The sequence below is a fragment of the Xenopus tropicalis genome, chromosome 4 (genome assembly GCF_000004195.4).
Source record: "Xenopus tropicalis strain Nigerian chromosome 4, UCB_Xtro_10.0, whole genome shotgun sequence".
NCBI lineage: Eukaryota > Metazoa > Chordata > Amphibia > Anura > Pipidae > Xenopus > Xenopus tropicalis.
In genome coordinates, this window is record NC_030680.2 from 23,696,410 (window position 1) to 23,703,071 (window position 6,662).

At 43.8% G+C, this 6,662-nt stretch overlaps 1 long non-coding RNA gene across 1 annotated transcript; it reads right to left on the bottom strand.

The window, feature by feature from the left end:
* Nucleotides 1-2,886: 2,886 nt before the first annotated feature.
* Nucleotides 2,887-6,119, bottom strand: LOC101733500. The gene is made up of 3 exons (XR_004222460.1): nt 5,678-6,119; nt 3,304-3,417; nt 2,887-2,950 (listed from the first exon to the last, which is right to left on the bottom strand). It is a non-coding gene; the product is annotated as an uncharacterized LOC101733500 (long non-coding RNA).
* Nucleotides 6,120-6,662: the final 543 nt, after the last annotated feature.

Consider the following 6,662-nt stretch of genomic DNA (forward strand, 5'->3'; position numbering starts at 1 on the left):
GCAAGCCAGGGAACATCTACTGCCTCGCTGGGCCATGGAATATCTAGGGCAAGCCAGGAAACATCTACGCGGGGCCATGGAACATCTACAGCGAGCCTGTGACTTCTGCGCAACTGAAACATCGCCAGAACAGCAGGTGGCTCAGCAAATGGCCCTGGAGGGTTTTGCCTGAGTGGCCAATAACATCAAGTGCCCAGGATGAATCTCCTGAATAACATCCAAGGAGAAAGGAACATCTGCAGAGAAAGGTACCATGTCTTTTAAATAACCCTATTTTTCAACCCCCCAGGAAATGTAATCGCTATGTTTTTCCCTGGACCAGTGCGCTTTTTAAGAAAAAAATGAACCAGCCCTAGGGAATAGTGCAGCACCTCCCTGCCATGTTACTTACCTTTCCCAGGGGTACCTGCAGGCTTACACTCACACAGGCACAATGGAATTGCCCTAGGGATGCCTGGGAAGGCAAATGAAGATGGTGGTAATGCGCCACTTTATGCCATGGCATTTTTTTATAACATGAGCACCAGACTGGGGAAATAACTCCCTAAGATATTGCCCCCCCCCCCAGTGAATAAGGCTTTGTCTTTAAATACCATGCTTTTGTATAAGAATTTATAATGATATATTAGTTACTGATTTTTATTCGTTTCCCAAACAGAACCAGTGGCAACTACAGCTCCACCAGAACCATCTCCTTTCAAGCTGCCGTGGATCAACCAATGGTGACTTCAAGATCCCAGCAACTCCACCAGTAGCGTCTTTGCCTCCCTCTAAAGCTCTGGGAATATTACATCCTTTTAAGACCACCACATCGCCACCAGTGGTGTCTTTCTTTGAGATTAACACAGCTCCACAGCAGTCTCACTTTCCAGCAATTTCCACCAGTGGCACCTCACTTTCCACTGTATAGTTTCCATCCTCTTCCTCAAGACTACCACACCTCTAGCATCTGCAGCTCCATCAACACGATCCTTGCAGCTAGAACAGGTCAACAATAGTGTCTCCTTTTTAAATTACTGCAACTCCACGCAGCAGTCCTTGCATTCAACATCTGTATTTTAATCTACCAACAGTGGTGCCCAACATCAGAGCACCTCACCTCAATCAGCGGCATTCAAACAATCATAGCTCACCTTAGTTTCCAGTGGGCCATAGCTTCACCCAAGGTCTCTTCAATTCAACTTTAGCTTTCTCTTTATCTTCAGATACTCCACCGCCCAATATTTCCTCCTCTTCAAAGCATCTTTTTATACTTAGCCCCTCATATTTCCTGCGGTGCCTCTTCTTCAAATCATCTTCAACAATATCTTTAAATTGACATTTTAGCTTCAAAACACCTTACAGCTCCCACCAAAACTGATGTCCCTTAAAATGGTTGTCTCTTCAACTCCCCACAACTTCCTCAGAGGCGCTTCCCTATTATAATTTATTTAACCCCACTGCTAACTTGCACCCACCGGTAACTCCTCCTTATTTTATCTTCTCATCTTCTAACCCCTCTATGCACTGGCTTTTCAAATCACCCCCATACACACACAGCACCACACACCTTCTGTGCTTCTCTTAGACACAAATTTCTTTACTTGAATCCTCATCTCTCATTTTAGACAGTTTCTTCTGTCTAAATCATCTTCTTTTCTTCAGTTCCCCACCACCAACATCAAACTCCCCATCAAACAGCCAATCACATCTTCTCTCTAATCCCCTCACATACACACTGACATAAACCCTTAGTACAAGTTGATCCAGGGACTTGTCGCGATTGCCCTTTTGGGAGTCCAGGAAGGAATTTTTTCGCCCCCTCGAGGCAAATTGGGCTCCGGCTTCAGATGGTGGTTTTTCGCCTTTCCTCTGGACCAACTAGCAAATGGCAGGTTTCTTTTGAGCTTAAACTTAAAACATGAGTCCTTTCCAACCTAAATTAACAGGAATTAATACCAAAATATATCAAAATAATATCTATTTTATAAATAAATATTTTAAATACATATTCTATTGGTGTTCTTGCCTTTTTATGTCCCATAGTATTGTCAGTGAGCATTAGAGACATGGACACCTGTAGTGCAAGGAAAAGGGTAAGTGAAAAGAGAAGGTAAAGTCAAGGGGGCAGGGGTGGGAGAAATGGGTGAAAAATGATGCTAATAATAAAGAAATAAAAGCAGGGAATAAGACATAAATGATCCCAGTGCTACTGATCTTGATTGAGGCAGGGATTTTATTCAATGTCCTGTATAAAACATATCATTGGGGTTAGTAGATTGTGAGACTGGGCTTAGGAAGTACAGAATTATTAATATGTCACTGCCCTTAGTACGTTAGTGACAAATGAGCATGCTGAAAGCTGCGTAGGGGAAAGAAGATGCAGGCACTCCATCTCCTCCCCCACAATTCCCAAGTCTGCAGCTTACTGACTGCAGGGGGGCCCCACTAAGCAAGTAAGTGCAGCACTGCAGGGCCCCCTTGAGCTGACAGACCCGGTGGGCCCCAGGCATCCCGGCCGGCACTGGATAGGCAAATACAGCATGCAAAGTGCAAAAAATAGCTAATTGCATGCATGCCGTGTTTGGCTTTGCAAATAGGGCCTAAGGTGTCCCTGAACACTGGTTTTTATTGGATATTTGGTCTGTTGTTGAAAAAGTTGGACTGAGCTATAGTTATAGGGTAATATTTTAGGGCAATGTATTTCGTTAGCTTTAGAAAGATTTCCTAACAATTTCTGAAACAATGTTAATACTTTGGGGTACAATTTGGGTATCAATGATTTACTATGCAGTGGTGGCAGGCATGTGTATGCGCAAGCTGGGACTTACCTATACTTTTGCTCTTCTGTAGTTGGGGATTTCCGGCCTATGGCACTGGTTCCAGGGGATGATGGATGGAGAGTGTTCAACTTGTATCTCATATCATTCATCAATAATTCCTGTACCATCTGCTCCAGATGCCCAATGCGCTGCCAGATAAACAAGCCCATTTAATAAGGGTACAGGCACAACCAAGGATAACCAAGGGTAGCTGGCTAAATCCCCAGGGGAGAGGGAACTTTTGCATCATCCCCACTGTATACTTTAACATTCTTCCAATATTAGCTGGACAATTTTAGAAGCATGCAGACACACAATCATTTTTGGGGGCCCCCTTGCTCCACCCCATCCTCCCCATAGTATTGCCACTGCTCTGTAGGCCTTCGGGGATTCAAAGGGCCAATGCAATGTGAATGGTTTACTTGTTCAGATTAAGTGAACCCTGTGCCTGTACCTATAACAGGGACATAACAGCAGGGTCTGATGGAAATACTGAGCTTACGTGTTGTCTCCACCAGCATTCAGCATGGCAAGTCCTACACCAACCTTGCGCTACACACACTCATGTCTTTGGCAGATTCCATTTGCCTTGGGGCTGCTTTCCATATCTGTGTTCCTAAAAAAAACGAAAATGAAATGGAAATGTACACAAGGTTATTTAGGCTTAATAGCAATTTGATACTGATAATTAACTGCACAGAAAAATCAATGTTTTATTGACCGTCAGTCACAGTCTCTTGATCTAAATATTTGTGGTTTTTATTTATGAATTCAAGTGTTGTGTAGGGAAATGTCCAAATGTCACCTTTGGATCTCACATACATATCCCAGTGGGACCAGAGCAAAATGCCTATGCAGAGAATCCGGGCCCCCGGAGCTGGGGGTTTGGTACAGCCCAGTATCTGGCAGAAGAAGCAATATTGACAGTGGCCAGGCAGGTTTTCCAACACATTTGCCTGCAGCCCCTTTGAGGGAATCATTCATTTGGTATCTACACTGAACATATTTACTTACTGTATTACACTTAAGTACATTTACTTGCATACAGCATAACAAACAGTAGCCTTCCTACTGGGCAGAGTCCTATGTGGAACCAGTCCTTGAAACCTGAACCAGACCCTGCAACTGCCTTATCCGCGACCCACTGCGACTGCCATTAATTAGGAGGTGCTGTATGAAGCAGAAGTGACTTGAAGTGGGTGGGGGCAGAATGTTTTTTCTTGCACGATTATAGATTATATATATAATATAAAATAAGATAAATAGATTAGACCCACAACACAACCCAACAACCCGTATCTATACCTTAGTGACCTGCACCCAACCTGTACCCGCTTACCCTAAGCCCGACTCACACCGCTTACCCACTTATCCCCATGCAAACTCCAACCTATTCCCACAGTAAGCGTCACGCTGAACGGAAGTGACATCACATAAACCAGAAGTGCCGTCAAACGTCAGTCATCTTTACATCGTGACAAGTAGATTTTAATTTGTCATCCCCTAAATGGCCTCCCTGCTGCAGTGGGTCCGGTACCCATGGGTTACCCGCATGGTGGGAACATCAAGTAGATTCCGGCCGCTTTGTGGCTATCCTGTGAGTACCTGACCTGATGCAGGACTCTACTATACCTGCACCAGAAATCCTACCCGCAAAGGTACCCGACTCCCTGCAGACTGTGGGGGTATTCATGTGATATTAAATAGATTCAAGGAAAAGGTCGGCCACAGCTTTATTAACTGATATTAAACTGATAAACGTCTTTGCCCCATTATAACCAAAATAGTATACACCCATATACCTGCCCACAGCTGTGGCAAAGTATCCAGAAACAAATAATATAAAAACAAGATGACTGTGCAAGAAACAAGTGCTGTTCTGAGAACTAATGCAATTTTATGATATTAGCACTGTTTATGCTGTTTATGCTGTTAGTATTATAGATGTGTAACTGGCGTAATCAGCAAAGGCTTCATTTACTGACACTTTGTTATGCCTGCCCTCACTGTGCTCTACAAAATGCGCTGACTTTTTTATGCAGATTACCCTTGGGCAGATATATGGGCAGATATACCTATGGGCAGATATATGGGCAGATATACCTATGGGCAAATATACCCTTGGGCAGATATAACTTTGGGCAGATATATGGGCAGATATACCCTTTTTTTAGATTTTATGATATTAGCACTGTTTATGCTGTTAGTATTATAGATGTGTAACTGGCGTAATCAGCAAAGGCTTCATTTACTGACACTTTGTTACGCCTGCCCTCACTGTGCTCTACAAAATGCGCTGACTTTTTTATGCAGATATACCTATGGGCAGATATACCCTTGGGCAGATATAACTTTGGGCAGATATACCCTTGGGCAGATATAACTTTGGGCAGATATACCCTTGGGCAGATATAACTTTGGGCAGATATACCCTTGGGCAGATATACCCTTGGGCAGATATAACTTTGGGCAGATATACCCTTGGGCAGATATATGGGCAGATATACCCTTGGGCAAATATAACTTTGGGCAGATATATGGGCAGATATACCCTTGGGCAGATATACTTTGGGCAGACATATGGGCAGATATACCCTTGGCCCAAGTGCTCTGAGATTTTTCAAAACTTAATGCGCCTGCAGGGGGCATATATTAATGACCCCTTTGTTTTGTTCCCCTGGCTTCTCCTTGTTCTACTGGTCACCCATTAATCTAATAATGGACCTATTATTTCCTTAATCATCCCCTTAACCCAACGATTAACATGTTTTCCAGCCCACTGAGTAATTCTCCAAGCTTCCCTCCATCCTGGAAAAATGCACCACTTGGCAGCTGAACCATTCATATTCACTCAGGCTAATTGTTTTCTACTTAACTGTTTGGCTTCCTTCCTGGCCGGCCATGACTCTCTCCCCGGAGCACATTAATGGCCCTTATTAGCGGATACACAGGGCCAGGGCCAGCGCTAGGTGTATAACCTGAAATACCCAGAGGCTTCAAAAAAGAGTGTGAGAATCACGGGGGGACCAGAAGACAGCTTGGTCAGGGTCATACTCCCACAATCCTTTGCATTATTTCTGCCAATGGTGTTATATTACTGCTCATGTGGCACCCAGTACTTCTCTATACACCCATTCCAGTATAGGAGAAGCTATATACAACATTTACACTTCTGAGAATTTTCTTTATAAGCATGCTATTAGGGGGGCATTTAGTAACTGCACCACAGTCGCACACAAAATTCCATTCAGTAAAGGGACTTTTGATATGTTATAGAATGCCCAATTCTAAGCAACTTTTCAATTGGTCTTCATTATTTATTTTTTAAAGTCTTTTTAATTATTTGCCTTCTTCTTCTGTGTTTTTCAAATAGGGGTCACTGACCACAGCAGTTGTATCCTTTGTATAATAGAGCAAAAATGAGGATTGAGTCTGGGTTGACAGGGCCCACCAGGTTTTTTCCTGGTGTCCCGCTGGCCCTGTCCAACCCATGTCTGGCAAAGGATTCTGGGATTGCCACAGGAGGTTTGAAAGGACACTATAATAGTAAGGGGGCACTAGGGACTGCTGGGTAAATGGCACAGATACCACTTGTACATTCAGAGCCTTCAGCTGGCTATTTACAGAGAGATCCTCTCATCTGAACATGGGCACCAAGTGTGCAGATATTTCACCAATTTGACAACCTTGATGCAAAATCAGACTGATCTGATGGGTTTGTCCCCCGGCCAACACAGATGCCAACCTGGATCCAAAGTAATCTGGGGCCATCTTGGCCACGCCTGGTGGTCGGAGGACTTTGGGTGACGATTATAGAATCGTTGCAATCGAGCGGGTACATTAGGTTTTGGGTGTAACAGC